Source organism: Gorilla gorilla, chromosome 10, assembly GCF_029281585.2.
Source record: "Gorilla gorilla gorilla isolate KB3781 chromosome 10, NHGRI_mGorGor1-v2.1_pri, whole genome shotgun sequence".
Lineage (NCBI taxonomy): Eukaryota > Metazoa > Chordata > Mammalia > Primates > Hominidae > Gorilla > Gorilla gorilla.
The window spans coordinates 82,223,675-82,244,555 of record NC_073234.2 but is presented as its reverse complement, the minus strand read 5'-3'; positions in this window follow the sequence as shown (position 1 = coordinate 82,244,555).

Sequence of the window (20,881 nt, the reverse complement as noted above, 5' to 3'; positions counted from 1 at the left end):
ATTTCTGGCTACTTAGAATAGTACCTGGCACACAGAAGGTATTCAACAAAAAAATTGCTGAATAAATAAATGAGTAAACTGCATGATTTATTCTTTAGAAAAATTGCTTTGGCAGCACTGTGGGAAACATTTGGAATGTGGCCTCAAGCAGGACTGTTAGGAGATTGTTGCAATAGTCCCGCTGAAGTTGACGGTGTAGGTGTAGATGAGAAGACTCAGCTAACGGGTGAGTTACTCAGGAGGTAGAACTAAGAGAACTTGTAATGTGATTGTCTATAGGGCTTAAAGGAGAATGGTCACTCCCAGGTTCCTGGTGTAGGCACTGACAGAAAGATAGGGTTATTTTCTGAGGTAAGAAACATACAAAGAAAAGTAGACTTTGGGTGTGGGTTGGAGGTACTGAGTTCAGTCTTGGTCATGTTTAGCTTCAGGTGGCAGAATGACATCCAAATCAAGATGTCTACTTGGTGGTGACTGAGAGGGGGCTGTCTAGGCTGGATCTTCAACTTAGACGTGAACCTAAAGCTGTAGAAATGGATGGTGTTGTTCAAGTAGAAGGTGTAGACGCAGAAGATGAGAACAAGAAGTATTGAGAGAAGAAAATAGAAACAGGAAATCAAAATAAGCAGTGAAAAGTTTACTGCACTTCCAAAAAACTCTTGAATTCCTTATTGTTATGTTTGTCATTACATTACAGAACTTTAAAACAAATATGTAGTTCAGATTCTAGCTCTGAAGCTGTAGTCTTGGTAACTTAACCTCCTTATTCCTTCTTTTTCTTCATCTCTAAGATGGGTCCAATTATAATCCCTACCTTTATTATAGATTTGTTGTGAGGGCTAGATGAAATACATGTAAAGCCTTTAGTATTATAATGTGCATTCAATAATTGTTCACTCATTTTTAATTATTAAGTTTAAACTTTCATTATTTTTATTTATTTATTTTTTTGAGACAGCATCTCACTCTTGCTCAGGCTGGAGTGCAGTGGTGCAATCATGGCTCACTGCAGCCTTGACTTCCTGGGCTCAGGTGATCCTCCCATCTCAGCCTCCCAAGTAGCTGGGACTACAGGTGCATGCCACCACACCTGGCTAATGGTTTTTTTTGTTTGTTTGTGGAGGCAGGGTCCCACCATGTTGCTCACGCTGATCTCAAACTCTGGGCTCAAGCAGCTCGCCCACCTTGGCCTCCCAAAGTGCTAGGATTACATGTGTGAGCCACTGTGCCTGGCCTAAACATTCATTATTAAGTTTGATTATAAACTTAGTAAGTTTCCAGTTATGAACATTTGTGCTTGCAGCTTTCTAGATCAACCATGGATCTCTAGATGTGGATTGTTAAGTGTGACAGAGAACTTTTTAATGCTATGTTTTTGAATATGTATGTGTATAATTATTAAAATACACATTAAACTTTAATTAATATTAAGTTATTAATATACCTACATATTGCTGATTACAAACTTAAGGCAACACTTAAAAACTTCAGAGTAAAATTAAGTGTGCTATTGACTAAGTCTTATTTGTTGTTTAATCAGGATCTTACCCTTTTCTTTTTTGTTTTGAGACGGATCTTTATTTAGCACCTTGAATATTTAAAAGTCCTGGACCCCTGCACATTTACTGGCTCATTAAAGTGTATGTTTGCAGTTTTTTATCTGTCGCCTTCTTTAATTGACGCCTTAATGCTGTGGCTTCATAGGGGGTGCCCAGTTCTTACTGCTTCCTGCCTGTTTTTGTTGCAGAGAGGCCACTTTCGCTTTTTAATATTATTTAGTCTAAGTCGCACTGTTTAGCAATAAGACAGGCACGTTGCAAAGGCCTCATGCTTCAGTCAGGGCCTGTAAAAGACTCCCCACTTACTATCTTCTCCTAATCAGAAAAGGCCTCTCCACTTGACCCATTTTTCCTGTCTCGATTCCTTTCCCCTTTGAAGTTCAATGTGGAAGTTTCTCTGCATAAAATTGTTTACGATAATATATTAATCCTGTTAGTAGGTTTCCATCCATTTCAAAAACTTCCGTCTCCTGAAGATTTCCTCTTATTATTAAAGGAAATAGGCTGGTTTCTTTCTAAACTTTAAAACTGTTAGCTTGGGCTATGCTTGCATCACCACTACCACAGCCATGGTAAAAATAGAAAGATTTTAATATCCCAAAGAGAGGAAGAAATATAGAACTATAAATATATATATGCTATTTGAGTAAGGCTGACTTCAAGGGTAGGCTCTCAGGCGAAACTGGCCTATTTATGGATGACCTTTCTGATTCAAAACATCGTTCTCTACACTACTAGGCCACTTTTTAAAAAGTTTTTATGGCAACTCTGCATAGAAATCCACCCTTTTGAAATACATTACAGTAAGCAAACAACGTTTTTTAGCAATATATTTGTTCGTTTGATCAATATTCAGCTGTTAATCAATGATTATTTTCTGGATGCCAGGCACTAATGGCGGTAGTGGTAGCATTCAGAAATGCACAGAGTAAACCTGCACTTGCCCTCATGGAGCTTAGAATTTAGTGGGGACACAGACACTAAACAAATGCCTATGTAAGTATTCAATAAATATTTGATGAACAAATGAGCTTTAAAAAAATTGGGGCCAAGGGTATTCCCAAGAGAAAGAGAAAGGCAGCTGATTAAAACAAAAAAAAAATCCTTCTGAACTTCCCAAACTCATGGCCTTCTATAACTTGGTCTGTAACATTAACAGATACAGGTTAAACCGGTTTTTGTAGTTTTTCCTTAAACTTAACTACTTCTTATAACATTGTTTCTGGAGCAAGCTGCTTATAAAATTCCAAATAGCAAACTCTAAATGGTCATTTGGAAACATATTTGTAGGTGGGGCTTGCTTTTTTCTATGTAAAGTGATTCATCCTTTTTTTTCCTCCCCAAATTCCCTGCCTCCTACTTCCCTAGCACTGTTTGTTGCTCATTTTTTTCTTTGAAAACTCTGTTTTCTTGGTGTTCCTGACACCCGTCTCCCCTGGTGTTCCTCCCTGTTCTGTTTGCTCCTCCTCCGTCTCTGCTCTTCAGGAACATGAGCAACAAACAGTGCCAAGTGCTGGTATTGCAAAAGGGAGTATTGTATATGCTGGTTCAGAGTTTAGTTTGTATGGAAAATATTTTTTATAAATTCTCCTAAAATATTCATAAACCTGTTATTTTTCAACAGGCCACAAAATAGGTATATCTTATGGACACACAGATGGAATTTTGCAGCACTTCTCATTAAACTCCAACCTTGATCACTTTTCTAGATTTCTGTATTTCTCAGGCCCTTTCCTTACAGGGGAGGGAGCTGACTACTGATTAAGAGGGAGTGAGAGTAGCCAGGGAAGGAGGAGGGAGGAAGACTTCAGGTGAAGTTCCTAAAAGCTCGCATTTCATTTGCAGTCTCTACTAGGGCTTCTCAGCCTTGGCACTACTGACATTTTGGTCTGGGTAATCTTGGCTGTGGGGGCTGGTCTGAGTACATAGGATGTTTAGCAGCTTCCCTGGCCTTTCTTCACTAGATGCCTCCAACTGTGTCAACTAAAAACGTCAGAAGACATTGTCAGATATCCCCTGAGGGGCAAAATAATTCCCCAAGTTGTAGCTGAGGACCCTTGCTTTATACTCCTTCCCTAAGCAATCCCATCCACAATCTTTGAATTAATTATGACCTATATGTTAACACGCTCGTGAACCCAGTTCAGACCTAATTTCTGAGCACCAGTGGTATGTCTTCTTGGATATTTCAAAGAGATTGCAAAGCTAAAAAAAAGTCCAAATGCTGATCTTACCACACTGCTGCTCTCGATGTTTCCTATGTCTTAATAAGGCACCTCCATCTACCTGTCTCCTTCACTCCGTGTGTCTAGTCAATTGCTAAGTGCTGTTGGTTTTGCATTCCAACCCTACCCCAGATCCCTTCCCTTCTCTCCGTATGTACAGCTCTCACCTCTTCAGGTCAAACCATCATCATCTAATGCCTGGACAACTGATGAGCCCCACCCTAAACTTCAGGAACTTTTGCTTCTGTACAGTTCATTCCCCACATGACTCAGAGGGTCTTGTCAAACAGTAAATGTCAACAAGCCACTTGCATGTGCTTCCATCGGTTTTCAGGTTAAGGACCCAAATCCTTAACAAGACTAGATAATCTATGTGATGTGGCTGCTTACCTTCCTTCTGTTTCCTAAACATACCATGTATTTCTTCCTACATCCATGTCTCTGCACATGACTAGAATATTCCCAGTTACCTCCTCCCAATCACCCTCCGAGCTATTTTCTACACTTAAGGATATATATGTATATTTTTTCTCTCCTCATTTGAAATTTTACATTATAATGCTACTATAATGAAGATGGTGACATCAGTTTCATATTTTTGTGTATGCATGCTTATATTAACCTAATTAAACATGACAACATGAATATCTATGTACATACTTTTCTAAAAATGATCATGTATTTGTAAAAATATTAAACTAGCCTAAAATATTTAAAAAAATTAAAAATTAAACTAGCCTAAGAAATAAGAAAGTGGAAAGAGATACATATATATTCGAAGCTGCTTTTTAAAATGATATTTTCTATTTATCAATTTTTGGTGCCTGTTTTCTGGGTTTTGTTGTTGTTTTTCTTTACAATGTATCAAGATATTTGAAAAAATACTCTGGCAAGAAAATGTACTGTATCATAAAGATTCAAATGGAGATAATTTGTGGCTACCGAGCCAGAAATGTGTATGAGTCATAAATTAAACCTGACAAACCTGTCATAAAATATAAGTTTTAATAGATGCATAATCTGTGCTTTCATGACTGTGTCAGAATCAATAATACATCACCCACTTTTTTTTTTAGATTGGCTCACATACATAATGCAAAACTGTGAAAGTAAACACATTTTTTAGTTCATGAGCAAAATTGTAAAATGTAAATGTGGCTTAAACAAAAAAACCAACAAAACTATAAATTAGTTTAAATTATAGAATATGGAATATGAAAGTTATTGTTTAAAAAGGAAATAGTCCATTAAAAAATTAGGAGATAAATGACACATTGGAGAAAGATGGTTAAATATATAACAGGCAAAGAGTTAATTTCTTTGATATACAGGCACTCTTACATATAAATATTTAAAAAAGTATACCAATTAAAAAATGGGGAAAGAATATAGACTAACATTTTTAAAAGGGGACTCAGATGGCAAAGACCTATTTAAGACGTTGTTCATCCATCTAGGAATAAATTACAACTATAAAGAAAGTTTTGTCTATTACGTAGGAAATTATTTTAAAAAGTAACAATAACAATAGATATCTGATGCTGGAGAGTGTGTGGGGTACTGGGCACTCATTCTCTGCAGATGGGACTCTGGAAGCCCCTTTCGTAATATGCATCAAAAGCCCTAAACTCTATTTCCCATTCTAGCAATTTATCCTAAGGAAATAACCAGTTACAAGTATGATGATTTCGACACCAGAAAGTTTATCTCAGTATTGTTTATAATACCTAAATACATAGAAGCAATATAAGTATCCATCAATAATAGATGGTATTACAGTTTATCCACACAGTGGAATATTATGCACTTCGAAAATGATATCTTAAATTTATTCACATGAAGATCTATTTATGCTAGATTGTTAGGTCAAAAATGTAGAATATACCTAGGACCCAAATCTTGGTTCCTAATACCATTCTCCAATAAAAGAAATGAGGGCTCCTTGGAGAAATAGCTGATTCTAGTGCTGGCACAGGAAACGTAGAGGATGAGGAGCATTTTTTTATTCCCACAAAGTAAGAAAGTCTTCAAAATTGAAAAATGCTGGGTATGGTGACCCACGCTTCTAATGCCAGCACTTAGGGAGGCCAAGATGGGAGGATCGCTTGGGTCAGGAGTTCAAGACCAGCCTGGGCCACACAGTGGGATTCCATCTCTATAAAAAAATTAGCCAGGTGTGGTGGTGTTTGCCTGTACTCCTAGCTACTCAGGAGGCTGAGGAGGGAGGATCACTTGAAACCAGAAGTTCCAGGCTGTAATGAGCCATGATTGTGCCACTGCACTCTAGCGTGGGTGACAGAGTGAGACCTGTCTATAAGTAAATAAATAAATAAGCAAGCAAAATCCATGTATTTCATTCGAAGAGACACAAGAACCAACTGAAGAGCTCCCAATGACCAAAGATGGGGCAATTTGAGCAATGAAACAATTTTATATTATAATCATAATCCAAAATATATAATAAATATTTATGAGTGTGTACTAAAATACATAATTGAATAAGCAAATAAATGAGGGCTAGAGACAAATCACCCAAGCAGAAAAGTTCCAGATAATTTATGCAGATACTGCACTTTCAAGGAGATGGAATATAAGTCTCCACTTCTTAAGTGTGGTTTACACATAGTGACTTCCTTCCAAAGAGTAGAGTATGGAAAGAGGAGAAAAACAAGTTTACAGTGAAGAAATCTGACATATACTCCCTCAGTCATGTGATCAAGGTCAATATCAACAGTGATAATTAATGTTGATAGTAGGTGCTCTTAATGCGATGTGATGAAAATGGCACTTTACCTCTGTGGTCTTACTCTTCAGAACCTATGACCATAGTCTAATCATGAGACAAACATCTAACAAGTCCCAATGGAGGGACATTTGCAAAATGCCTGACCTGTAACCCTCAAAACTTCAAGCTCATCAAGTCATCAAGAACAAGAGAAGTCTAAGAAACTGCCATAGCCAAGAGTCACGTAAGGAGACATGGTGACTAAGTACAGAGTGTAAAGCTGGATGAGATGCTGGAACAGAAAAAAGAAAATATATATATATATATATTAGATTAAAGCTAAGAAAATCTGAATAAAGTATGGCCTCTGGTTAACAATAGTGTATCAATATTGATTATTTAATTATAATTGTGACAAGTCTGAGATCAAGGTGTTTGGCAGGGTTGGTTCCTTCTGAGAACCACGAAGGAAGGCTATGTTCCAGGCCTCTCTCCTTGGCTTATAGGTGGCCATCTTCTCGTTGTGTCTTCATGTATCTTCTCCCCATATGTATCTGTATTGATATCCTCTTTTTAGAACATCAGTCATATTGGATTGGGAACCTTCCTAGTGACCGTATTTTAATTGAATTACCTCTTTAAAGACCCTATCTCAAATATGGTTATAGTCTGAGGTCCTGCAGATTAGAGTTTCAACATATGAATTTTGTGGGGGACACAGTTCAGCCCTTGGCACCAGGTTTCTTACTATCAGAGGAAGAAGTTAAAAATAAGCAACAGAGGAAGGCTAGAGTGAACCCTGTGTTGACTGAGTCAGAGGTATCAGTGGGGACTCATGTTTAGTTTAATACATATATACAGGTAGATAACAGAAATAAATATAGATATGTCAGCTAATATATATGCACATATTGCACAGCTCTGTGTGCCGAGGGGGCCTTGATGCAGTGACATCCCAGTAGTAGTGACAAACATGCCTAGTGCCCAGATCGTTTCTAAATACCATTCCCTAGTAAAAGGAGAAATAACTGCTTCTAGCACTGGGACAGGGAAAATAGGATATCATCCTGGGAGAAAATTTAAGGAGAAATGGGATATGTACATAGCCTCAATGTATCTTCTTCTCCTAAACATTTATTAATTGTGTGGTGGCTTTAACATCTTTCTACACTCATTTATATGCCTCTTTCCAAGAGGTGGAGCTCAATTCTCTGTCCCTTAAGTGTGTACTTAGTGATTCACTCTTCTAGAAAGAGAAACGGAGGAACTGTACAGTGGAGAAACCTGGCAGATACCACCTTAACCAGCTGATCAAGTTTAACATCTCCAGTGATAAATCCTGCTGATATCATCTACTCCTGGTATATTGAAATGAGAGGGTAATTTACCTCACCACACTCCGAAGTCTATAACCCCAGCCTATTAATGAAAATAGCAACAGCGAAAACCCCAATTGAGGGACCTCCAGTGGAATACCTGATCAATTTGCTTCAAAAGTTTCAAGGTCGTAACAAAAAAGGAAAGATCAGAAGACACTAAACAGGCCCGATGACTAATGCGACATGCTGTTCAGGAGTGGAAACGGACATTAATGGGAAAATTGGCAAAACCCAAAAAAAGCCGAGTTTGGTTAATAGTATTATAGCAATGTTAATTTCTTAGCTTTGATAACTGTTACTTAAAATGGCAATATTAGAGGAAGCTGCTTGAAGGGCATAATGGAAACTCTTTGTATTATCTGCACAACTAACTCTTGTAATTCCAAACTTATTTTAAAATAAATAGGTTTTAAAATGTAGGATATATAATAGCATTAATTCACTCGAAAGCTCTTCTGTGTGCTAAGAATACTCAATGAATAAAACAGGTAATATGCTTTCCCTTGTAGAGCTTTCATTTTCTCACCAATCGATCCTTTTTTGTTAAATAATGTAGTATAGGCAGGGTGCAGTGGCTCACGCCTGTAATCACAGCACTTTGGGAGGCCGAGGCGGGTGGATCACTTGAGGTCAGGAGTTCAAGACCAACCTGGCCAACATGGAGGAACCCTGTCTCTACTAAAAATACAAATTTATCCAGGCATGGTGATGCACGCCTGTAATCCCAGCTACTGGAGAAGCTAAGGCAGGGAAATCTCTTGAACCTGGGAGGTGGAGGTTGCAGTGAGCCGAGATTGCACCACTGCACTCCAGCCTGGGCGACAAGAGTGAGACTCTAACTCAAAAAAAAAAAAAAAAAACCAAAAAAGTAATATATACTATAATATATATTTTGTTTATAAGTTTCAATTGGATGATAAATGGAAATATTTGGATGAAGGTGCTATTATTTGAAAGAGGAAGTATATAATTTAGATGAGAATATGGTGTTTTAGAGATAGAAAGGTCTTGCAGAGATTCTCTCTTTTAAATCAGTGGTTCTCCGTGTGCGCTTCAGGGCCTACGAACTGGTTAGAGATGCAAATTCTCAGGCTGAAACCCAGTTTTAGCAAATTAAAAACTTTGGTGATCAGGCTCAGCAATCTGTGTTTTAACAAGCCCTCAAGGTGATTCCACTGCTCCAGTCCCAGTATCCTCATAGGTGAAACAATAATAATGCCAACCTCTGATGGTTTATGTATAATGTGTGTAATGCAAACCAAGTTAGCAATTTACATGACACATTGTAAGTTGTTCATGAAAAGATATCAATTAAGACTAGATATCACCACCCCCTTAAATGTCTTCATGGCTAACTCCTTCATCTCCTTTGGGGCTTTGCTCAAGTGGCACTTTATCAATGAGGCCTTCTGTGGCCACCCTCTTTGCAAATGCAACTTGCCTTTCTTCCTTTAGTCCTTCTTCCTGGAACTTGCAATCTTCTTTTTTCCTCCCCTCCTTGCACCCCCACTGCCTCCCCCATAGCACGTATCTCCTTCTAATAAATTATATATTTTATATATTCATTATGTGCTTTTTAAATGTCTGTGTCCCTCTGCCAGATTGCAACTTATCAAGGGAAGGGAATCTCTGCATTCACTGATGCAACTCAAGTGCTAAAATCAGTGCCTGGCACATAGTAGGCACTTAACAGATGTTTGTTCCACATCGAATGGTTGATATTACTGTCCGATGAAAGTGGATTACAAATTATTCTTTAGGCACTTTTGGGGTTCTGCATATTTAATTTGACTTAGGACAAGTTTCTTTAATTAGGCTGTGTTTTTGGTACTGACTGATGGTCTCCCCACCCCAGAACCACCAGCTTACTGGTGTGGTTGAGACAGGGATGGGGTCCCAGGACACTTGGCCACAACCAGACATTCATCTTTCTCCTAGGGATCTAGTCCTAAGTGGCTGGATTCTAGGAGAAATTGCACACACAAAAGGACTGTGTAGCTAAAAGAGTTTGAAACTCATTTCTCTATACCATTTAGTACAAATGAATTTGTTTTCCCAAATATTGCTGAACTCCGCAGCAATTTTTTATTGGTGAGAGCGGCAGTTAAGATTTACAAAGTTGTTCTTAGAAGATGGAACCTAATAGCGATGTCATGAGGAAAAGAATTAGCAGAAGGGAAGAGATGAGACAGAAGGGATTTAGATGGACCAGGCAGATCCACTGATAGTGGAAAATAAAAGTATGAGAGGTGATAAAGGCAACGTCCACATGAAGAGACAGCCTTGAAACCCAGTAGGAGAAATGCAAACTCTGTGCCGAGGAGTCGGTGGAGAATTCTCAGAGAAATGTTGTGACAGCTGCAAACAAGATGGGTTTTGGCAATATTTTTTAACAGTTTTGGGGGGGTCGGAAAGCACTGTTGAAATCTGCTAAACAGGAGTCCGGATTTTGAGTTTGAAGTTTTACTAGAGGAGCTGAGAAAGACCATATCCTTATTATTTAGGTCATCGATGGTGTGTGTGTGTGTCTGACACACACTCTTTCTTTGGCTTGTCATTTAGTAGCTGATACAGAGTTACTCAGTGTTATTCAGTTTTGTCTACTTTTCTTTTTTTACATTTTTCCTAATCTTTTATAGTGCTGCCTCTTTAATCTGTCATCCCTGGTGAGAACAGGAGTCCTTATAAGAAACCACTAATACCCGTGAGCATCAGAGCAGTAAGAGAATTATATCCATACTTTGGTGATAGCATTTCTAAAAGCCTGCCTTCTCTATTATTTTGCTGAGCAGAATTTATATTTTCCACATGTCTCAAGGATAACCGTTGTGAGCATTGTGATTTACACTAAAAACAAACAAAAACAACACTCCTCTCTAAGCTTTAGTTTCCTTGTCTTAAAATGGAGATGAGACATTGCCACCCAATTCACAGGTTGCTGCCAGGATCAAGTGAGATAATTCTTATGGAGTGCTGCCTTTGTGCCTGGCTAAGTAGTTAAGTCCTGAATGAATGATGGCTGCTAGAGTCACCATTACTATCATCATCCTCTGGCCTCTCCAGCTGTTTACCTCTGCCTGCCTTATCCTTTTCCTTCATAGCCTTTGCATAATTGTAGTTTTTGTCTCACTTGGGTTGTATCTGTCCTTTTCACACTTGTGACAAATGGTAGACACTCAATAAATATTGATAAAATGAATCCTTGAATACATGACTATTTTGTTCTTGTTTTAAATGAAAAGGCATTCTCCATTTGTTGCTGGCTGAATGATTTCTTTGTATATATGGTACAATTTCTATGTTTAAAAAATTTACTTCAGTATAACATTTCCCTTCTGATTTGGGTTGCAGCTATACACAACAAACTTTGGAATTTAAATATCTATGTGTGGCATAGTCAAGCTATATAGCATATTTTTAAAAGTCCTCATGTAGCTCTAATCGTAAACTTGAATAATTTTGCAAGTGTGCACAATAAAAATGGACTAAAAACAGAATATGTTTACTCATCAGAATCATGTTCCTTTCAGTATTCTAGGCCTGGATCATGTATGCAGTTTATGAAATCATTCATCCAGCAGCAAATAGAGAATGTTTTTAATGAGAAGTCAAATCAGATTGAATTGTGGTGATGAAAGATGTTGAATATATTGAGTCATAGAAATTTGAACTCTATTGAGATGAAATATCATGTTTTGTGTTAAAAAAGTAAGTGTTTTCTGCCATTCATATTTTGTTCTTAAGTCCTGTTTTACCATAGCTAAGAGCAAGGTGATATGATCAATAAGGAGAAAAATGAACAAATTCTGGTGGTGGTGTTTATACTTTTGTTATAAAAAGATATTATTGTTTACTCTTTAATTGGGTCTCAGTAAGCCATTTGTAAACAATACTGCATGTGATTTTTATTTATAATCTCAAGTTTTAAAACTCTTGACATTTATAATGGAGAAACTTAGTGCTTTAATGACATAATCTATTTATATTTATATTTTACCAGGATCTCTGATAACCTCAAAATATAAGATCCAAAGAATACTTTTCAGTCTTCCTCTTGTTTAGTCTCTCACCAGCATTCTATCTGATGGCCACTCCCTTCTTGAAACTGGCTCTTCTCTTGACTTTGGTGCATGGTTTTCCCTCAGATGTTCTGGCTGCTCCTTCTCTGACTGCTCTGCTCAGTTGTTCATCTGTCAGTCCCTCAAGGCTCAATCCCGGTGCTTCTTTCTTTTCCCCTCCCCTCCTCTGACCTTTCTTTCCTTCCCTGCTTCTTCCCTGCCCTCTCCTCTTCTCACTTTACACTCTTTCTAAAGCATCTTGTTTATGCCTCAATCTATCATCAATTTCCTGCAATATGCTATTAATTTCAAAATTAGAATCTTCAGCTCAGATATCTTCTCTGAACACCAAATTTGACTATCCAAATGTCTTCCCTTTGCCTCTAGGGTGGCTCCATTGCCAATTTAAAACCCTCTTCCTCATCATCACTGTCATCAGGTCTGTAATCTAGAAACCTAGGAGATAATCTGATAGCACCTCTCTTTTACTTACCCTTTCAAGTCTACCCAGTCGCCTGTTTATGTTACTCCCTGATGGCTGTCAAATCTGTCCAAGTCTCTTCTCCACTTATGTACCTCTCCAGATACGCAAGGCTAAGCTAGCAGAGTCTTGCAAATGGACTACAACAAGGATTGCTGTTAGGGACTAGAATAATCTCCAGACTAGTTTTTCACATCCTCACTTAACCATTGTCCACACTGCAGCCAGAGCAATCTTTTTAAAACAGTAATTTGATTGTGTACTGTTCCCCTTTTTAAGTAAAAGTCCTTAACAAGTCCACACGTTCCTGTATGGCCTGGCTCCTACTGACCCCTCCAACCTCATGTTACAAGATGTTTCTCCCCATGGTCTCTGTTACAGCCACATGTTCATTCTTTCTGTTCTCGGAAATGTGCCCTGTTGCCTTCTGCCACAGAACCTTTGTGCTGCTATTTGCTCTGCCTGAAATGTTCTTCTCATTCCCCAGCCCATACTTCACTCTGCTTAGTTAACTACTTCTCATCCTTAAGTTCTCAGTTTAAATCCTCAAAGAAATTAATACCACTTAAATATTGTTAATATCAGTAAAATATTACTATACCACAAGATTTTATATTCTGCTATTAATATAGTTGAGTCTTCATTATGTTTTTATCAGACTTCATAGCATTTAACACAGCTAAAATTCAGCCTTATTTATAAGTTTATTTGATTAAGATTTGCGGAACTATAAGCTCTTTGACAGTGGGACCATGACTTTTTGTTCATTGTTTTCCTTCCATTGCCTAAAATGGTGCTTGTATAAAGTAGGTCTAGATAAATAAAGGTCACATGACTAAATGAAAACCAAAAATACTAAAACTTTTGCAGATTTGTCTTCCAGATGGCAGATTTGAGCTGGTTGATCTTTCGTTGCAACACATCATAGCACTTTCTTCAGAAGCAGCTTTTATCCTATAGGATGAATATAATGACCAACCTACACATTGGCCACTGTCTCAAATATATAGAAATGAATGACCATGTACTTTTTAATATTCAATAGTTTTTCCTTAATAAATGTAATAAAATTGAATATTAATGTGTCAAATTTTTGGCTATAACCTGGTTTACCTTGTGATCTAGTACTGACACACACAGACACACAGACACATGCACACACACACAAATTTTAGGAATTTAATATTTTCCATTGCTACATGCAATGTATTCTACTGGTTTCTATTCTGTTATCTTCTGACCTTTTCTATTTTATGCTATTCTATTTTATTTATTAATATTGGTTAGAACTCATTTAATTTCACAGCTGTGAAAAATTTATTTTAGAAAATATTTTAGAACTATGACTTTTAATAGATATAAATGTTAAAACCGAGTAATAAATTGATTGAAAGTAGATATAGGTTTTCTAATTTAAGAATATTATTTTGACTACAAAAACAATGTTTTTGAGGGGCTAGAATACTTATTTAGAATATAGGAAAGTTAATACACTAAATTGTATTACAATTGTAAATTGTACATTAGTATAAATTGTACACTAGCTAGCATTTTGAAATATTAATTTTGAGAACTATTAGCTGTTTTGGAATTCCCTTTATTTTTGTATCTAAAATCATGGAGTACAACATGGTCATTAAATTTGGCTTTCAGTCTATAAGTCAGGAAGATCACAAAGTTTTTGATAATTATTTGATGGAGTTCTGAATAGAGAAAGACAAATATGAGAGTGGGAACATTGAAAGGAAGTAGTGGCCGGGCGTGGTGGCTCACGCCTATAATCCCAGCACTATGGGAGGCCGAAATGGGCGGATCACGAGGTCAGGAGATTGAGACCATCTTGGCTAACACAGTGAAACCCCATCCCTACTAAAAATACAAAAATACAAAAAATTAGCCGGGCGTGGTGGTGGGCGCCTGTAGTCCCAGCTACTCGGGGGCTGAGGCAGGAGAATGGCATGAAACCGGGAGGCGGAGCTTGCAGTGAGCTGAGATCACGCCACTGCACTCCAGCCTGGGCGACTGAGCGAGACTCCATCTCAAAAAAAAAAAAAAAAAAAAAAAAAAAAAAGGAGAAGCATGCAATGTTATCAGTTCATAATCTTAGATTTATAGTCAACTTTTGAGGGGTGCAGATCAGTGATATGCCATGGCCCATCAGAAAGAAAAGGGTGATTACCTTTAATGCACTTTTGTGTCTACTTTTTAAAATAAGACAATTTGTCATCAGGACAGTTTAATAAGACAAATCATTCTTCTAGAAAAGATTTTAAAAGAAAGAGAAAATAGATACTTTTTTATTCATCTTTAATTCATCCTTTATTTATTTCCTGTGACCATTAGTTGTTGGGCCTGCCAAGTCTCATCTTAGCCACAGATTTGTATTCACATCATGCAGGCTATCGGAGCTAATTATACACAGATACACAGACCTCTCATTTGACTTCTCAGCTTAGTTGTTCAGAGTAAAACTGCAGAATAATGACTTACTCCCAATCAGAAGAATGACACCTTTATAGAAAACTCTCAAAATTTTTTCTCTAGGAATCAGGTGCAACTAGGTTAACATACATCCCTCTGCCCAACAGCTTCTTTTTTTTAATAGTGAATAATCTAAAATTATTATATAGGATTCCCATAATTATGTGTTCGAGTTATTTTCTTAAATATCCGAAGTTTCATACACAAAACATTCTCAACAAAATTTAAGCAATTGCTTGCTTTTTGATTAGTTTAAATTAGTTTTATTAGGTAATTTGGTAGGAAAAATGGGAAATAATGGCTAATTGGAGGTGAGGTTCTTTTGCTCCTTAATTTCCTCTCCGTGTCAGCTCCACTATATGCTTTTAGTTTAGACTTTTAGCTGTAACACATCTTTAGTAATTTATAACCAAGATTCTCTAACATTGGTTTAAAATGAGAGTGAAAGTAGGCGTAAAATAAAACTCTACAATTTGTTAGACATACAACAAATTTCATAAAATAAAATTCTACAGCTTCATTTTTCTGTGGTAGGAAGTTAGGAGTTTGTTCCTAATGCAAATCGAAGAAAAGATAGAATCTCTATAGGGGTCTTTCCTTTTTCTTTCTCTTCTTCCATTTACCTATATATCCTTTGGAACCCAGTTCAAAGCCTCCATTTGAAGTTTTCTTCATTTTACCAGGTAAAGTTAGTCCTTCCTTGCCTCATGTTTCCTGTGTGCCATATTTATTCCTCTGTTCCTGCATCCTGCTTTACAGTAGCTTATCTTGCCACATATCTGTCTCCCCTCCTTGGACTATGAGCTTCTTCAAGACAGAAGAAGCAGCTCATAATCTTCTTCTATGAGCCAGTCCATGAGCTTCTTCATCACTCATTCATCTTGAGTATCTTTTTGTATAACACAGTCCTTAAGACACAGTGTCTTCCCAATAACATCTGATGACTGAATAATACATTTCCATGTCAAGAATTCTGAAGCATATTCATGCCTCAGCTCATTTAGCTAAGTGAAGTGGAGAAGAATGAACAGAAGAAGGAACAAATGGATATCTAACAAACCCAGCGTCTGAGAAGGTTGCTAAAAAATGTTTAAGGAGGGACTCTAAAAGTCCGTGCTCCTCCAGAAGGATATATAATGGCAGTTTAAAGTATTAAAATATTTCTAGTAAATTAAAATAAAATCAGTTTTCTAAATCATTCTTTGAATGTAAACTTTCTTTAAACGCTGGCCTTGGGAATAAACACATCATCCGGTTGTAGGTTTTCAGCTTTCTCTGCTACAGTGGGAAGAGCTTGTATATCTTGATGTGATCTGACATGCCGAGCAGATGAACCCGCTTTATAAAGGAGTCTGATAAGCAGCGAGGTCCTGCATCCTCAAGGATGGCTCTGAAAATAACTAAATATGTGATGGAGGAGGCAGGAAAAAGATAGTGCAGGAGCAACTCCCCTTCATGCACTGGAACATGAAGATGGTTCCTTCATTTCAGCTGCAAATGTTGCTTAAAGAGCCTGTCACTATCTGTGGTTTTGTGTCTTGTACTTGGTTATTGATCAGGTTGGTAAATCTAAGGAATCCTGCAGAAATAGCCTGTCGCAGGAGAAGTTTTACTATTGAAAAGATGCTGAACAGCGGCTAAAATTTTGGTTAGAATTCTTGTTCACAATGCCTTGTTGATGGTATTGCGGAAGCAGCCATCAAATCAGAGCATTAATCTTTTCTATGCCAGAAGTCACCCATCTGCCACCTGCTCAGAAGAGTACAAAAATTATTGTCACATCCACAAGCTAAACACATGAAGCAGCATGTACCGTATCAACTGTTTTCATCTCCTTCAAAGTTTTTACTCTTTTTACATATTCTCTCCCACCAGCATTTGGGATTAATCAGCAACAATCACAGTGATTAAGGAGAAACCAAGGGACTGGAAAATGAGCATCATCTTCTAAATAGTTTCACATTTACAGCGTAAGGGCTGAGCATATCCTTATGGCTACTATGATGACAGGGGTCTGGGAGGGATGATTAATATGCAGACTACACCAGTCCTCATTCAGTAGATCTTACAGGAAGTAGAAGTAGAATCTCTGGGAACAGGATGATTCATCACCATATGTGGGCTGAAAGGGGACAGGTGAAAGTATTTGCTACCTACACTTTCAGCAGAAAGCTCCAGCCATTATATGATAAAAGCGAGGAGATGAGCTTCCTGTCTGCCTCCGTCTAAAAGTGCGGAGATGAGCTTCCTGCCTCCCTCAGGTGATGGGGATATGGGGATGAGAACTTCTGCTAAGCAGGTTTTTTTTTTTTTTTTTTTGAGATGGAGTTTTGCTCTTGTTACCCAGGCTGCAGTGCAGTGGTGCGATCTCGGTTCACCACAACCTCCGCCTCCTGGGGTCGAGCAATTCTCCTGCCTCAGCCTCCCAAGTAGCTGGGATTACAGGTGCCAACCACCACGCCTGGCTAATTTTTTTTTACTTTTAGTAGAGACAGCATTTCATCATGTTGGCCAACTGGTCTTGAACTCCTGACTTCCAGTGATCCACGCCGCCCCCCCCAGCCCCCCCCCCCGACCCCCGCTGCCTCCCAAAGTGCTGGAATTACAGGCGTAAACTACCATGGCCAGCCCAAGCATTGGTTTTTAAAGGGACATATTGACAACACCTGGGATGTGTGTGCAGTGCAGTCTTTCAAACCTACTGACACAGAAGCTCTGGCAAGGGGGCCCTGCAATCTGTGTTTTAGCCAGTCTTCCATTCTGATGCTAGCTAAAATTTGAGAATAACTATATTAAAGTATATGAAGAATAATACACTCCTGGTACCACTGTTTGAAAGTCATTGTAATATATTTAGCCTAACTCTTTTTTAAAAATTGATGTTCATCATTTAGGGAATATATTTGAATATATTTGTAATAGAAAAATATCAATATTTAGAACCACAACTGCTACCTAGGGATTGTTGATGATTTTTAAGGAAAGTCTGCAATCTCAAGACCTCTACTGGGTTTAGGTTATCTAAAGCTGGGCCTGGAATTGATTTGATAAGACAGGCCTGGAGAGAACTGAATTGCCCTAAATAAGAGAGTAAAATAATTTAGAATTTTCTTGCACATTGTGGGAAGTGGAGTGGGGAAAGAAGAGCAAGCAAATAGTGAGGGACCCAGGTGGAATGGTCATGTCAGAATTTTTGAAAAGGAAAGAAATAGAAAGGTCTTTTAAGAAAACATTGAGTTGTTGACTGGGCAGTGCTGGGCAGTAACCTCTCTTGCTCACCTCCAAGCTTTGTGCTAAGTGCAAGAGCTGTAAATAACTGTGTAGCAGGAAGAAGGAAGGGGAGGAATTGAGGAATTGGGCATCTGGGCCTTTGCTGAGGTTCATGAAAAAAATAGCTGCTCAGTGTTGAGCTATGGATGAGAATTTAGCAGAAGTGGGAAATAGAGGCCACAGCACCTAAGACTCCAACGTTTGCTAAAATGTTGAGGAGGATATTGGATTTTTTTCATAGGATGTGGAATGGAGGTTTGAGCCAAACTTCTCCTTTAAAGGATTCCATGGTTGACGAGGACACCTGGGCTCAGATATAGTTTAGATATTTGTCTTCCCAAATCTCGTGTTGAAATGTAATCCCCAGTGTGAGAGGTGGGAACTGATGGGAGGTGTGTGGGTCATGGGGGCAGATCCCTCATGGCTTGGCAGTCCTTGCAGTAGTAGGTGAGTTCTCACAAGATGTGGTTGTTTCAAAGTATGTGGCACCTCCCACCCCCTCCCACTCTCTTGCTTCTGCTCTTGCCATGTGAGAGGACTTCTCCCCTTGCTGTGATTGTAAGCTTCCTGAGGCCTCCCCAGAAGCTGCGCAGGTGGCAGCACCATGCTTCCTGCACAGCCTGCCAAATCGTGAGCCAGTTAAACACTCTTTTCTTTATAAATTACTCAGCCTCAGATAATTCTTTATAGCAACACAAGAACAGGTTAGTGCAGGCTCTGTGTTTATTACAGCAGTTACATAAATGTTTTTGTAGTGAAACTAAAAAACTACCTGTTGGCTACTGTGCTTATTAACTGGGTGACAATCTGTACGCCAAACCGCCACGACACACAATTTACCTATATAACAAACCTGCACATGGACTCCTGAACCTAACATAAAAGTTTTTTGAAAAAGTAAATAAGATATTAAAAAAAGAAAACAAAAGAGAATGTCAATTCCATATTAAAAACCTGCATAATTTAGGCTGGGCACGGTGGCTCACATCTGTAATCCCAGCACTTTGGGAGGCCAAGGTGGGTGGGTCACGTGAGGCCAGGAGTTCTAGACCACCCTGGCCAACAAGACAAAACCCTGTCTCTACTAAAAATACAAAAATTAGCTGGGCGTGGTGGCACATGCCTGTAATCCCAGTTACTCAGGAGGCTGAGGCACGAGAATTGCCTGAACCTGGGTGGCAGAGGTTGCAGTGAGCCAAGATCGTGCCACTGTACTCTAGCCTGGGCAACAAAGTGAGACTCTGTCTCAAAAAACAAAACAAACAACAAAACACCTGCATAATTTGCCTTTTAAACTTTTGGTGAGGAAAGGGTGTGAAATGGCCCAGTAGCAGTCCTCTGAGTGACTTCCTGGACTCTGTATTACATCAGGCTGTTCCCTTTCCCTTTCGGACCTTATGTGTTACCTTCCTGTTTTCACCCCTACCCCCTTTCCATCAGCTCCTCAGGCTGCAGGACTTTCTCACACATCTCAGAGTTCCTTAAGTGCCTTCTTTCCCTCAGAATGGCACCCCCACCCCTCCACCCCCACGTTTTCTTCACTGCTGCAGTGAATATACTGACATTCTGTTCAGCAAAGTGCCCTGTCAAAAATGTAAAATGCTCTAACTAAGGTGGATCAGTATTCTATCAACTTGAATTTCAAGCCATATGTCACATTTACTTAAAAGGACATATAGCCTTTTACACTGAAAAGATAGACTTTTTGTAGCAGCCTCAGGATCAGGCTATCAGTCACGCTCTAACTCTATAAAGGGGGACACCAAGTCATGCACAAGTCACAGAATCATAGTGTATGAGAGCTGGGAGGACCTTTGAGATTATCGAGTCCCTTTATTAGCGGATCAAAAGCCTGAAGGGTAAATGAGATGCCCCAGCTAAAACGAGTACTGTTTCACAACACAGCAACCTCTGAAAGTCCTTTCTGTCAACAACATTAGAGAAAGGCATCAGATCCTGTACCCACTGAAGTTTTATTTGGAAAAATTCATGCTAATGTAAGTCATTATAGCAACCTTTGCAAACCCTGGCAGTTACAATTATTGATTATTTCAGGACATCGGTGAAAGATTGGAGATGATAGATTTAAAGAGTATTATTTTTTCTTACCTGGGTCAAGTGAATCTTAAGAAAATACTTAACCTATGAGAATGTTATATAGGACTCTGCTGCCTGCTTCTAACTGATACAGAGGGAACTTAGCAACTAAGAATATATTGAGTCAAATATATTGAATCAAATTCTCACACCGTTTTAGTACATTCTTAGTTACATTGCATTTTTAGGGACCACAGGACATCCTTTTAATTAAAAAGCAAACACACCTGAAAACTTTCCAACTATTCTATGGTCCAGAGATTTAAAAGATTATTGTGGTAGCTATCAAATGAAATTTCACAAGCAGAATGATCTGTAAATGTACTTACTGCAATGCTGCTTTCCTTGAAAAAATTGAATAGAGGCATGCATAGTGCCTTTCTTTCCTTTTGTGTTTGTTATCAACTGAAGCAATTTCACAGAAAAGAGAAACATGAAACTGTATTTTTAATGCTGTCTTTTAAATAAGGATGTCTTTAATGCCTATATCCATTTAAATAGAAAGAAATTAATTTATAAATATCAGTTATGTTGTTACATACACTGTAGTTGCTCACATCACTCAAATATCCTCTCAACAGAAACTTCTTCCTTGACGGTGCTCTC